Below are 697 nucleotides of genomic sequence, written 5' to 3'. Positions count from 1 at the left end.
ACCAGGTTCCTGTGGTAATAACTAAAGGTTCCCGTGGTAATAACTATAGGTTCGTTGTAATAACTATAGGTTCCCGTTATGTAACAACTATGGGTTCCCGTTGTAATAACTAAAGGTTCCCGTTGTAATAACTATAGGTTCCCGTGGTAATAACTATAGGTTCCCGTTGTAATAACTAAAGGTTCCCCGTGGTAATAACTATAGGTTCCCGTGGTAATAACTATAGGTTCCGTGGTAATAACTATAGGTTCCGTGGTAATAACTAAAAGGTTCCCGTTGTAATAACTATAGGTTCCGTTGTAATCACTATAGGTTCCCGTTGTACAACTATGGTTCCCGTGGTAATAACTATAGGTTCCGTGGTAATAACTAAAAGGTTCCTGATGGTAATAACTATAGGTTCCGGTGGTAATAACTAAAGGTTCCCGTTGTAATAACTATAACTATGTCCATAGGTTCCGTTGTAATAACTAGGTTCCGTTGTAATAACTATAGGTTCCGTTGTAATAACTATAGGTTCCCGTGGTAATAACCATAGGTTCCGGTAATAACTATAGGTTCCGTGGTAATAACTATAGGGGTTCCAGTTGTAATAACTATAGGTTCCCGTGGTAATAACTATAGGTTCCCGTTGTAATAACTGTAGGTTCCCGTTGTAATAACTATAGGTTCCGTTGTAATAACTCCAGGTTCCGTG

The sequence above is a fragment of the Oncorhynchus keta genome, unplaced genomic scaffold, assembly GCF_023373465.1.
Source record: "Oncorhynchus keta strain PuntledgeMale-10-30-2019 unplaced genomic scaffold, Oket_V2 Un_contig_4135_pilon_pilon, whole genome shotgun sequence".
NCBI lineage: Eukaryota > Metazoa > Chordata > Actinopteri > Salmoniformes > Salmonidae > Oncorhynchus > Oncorhynchus keta.
This window is presented reverse-complemented; position numbering follows the sequence as displayed.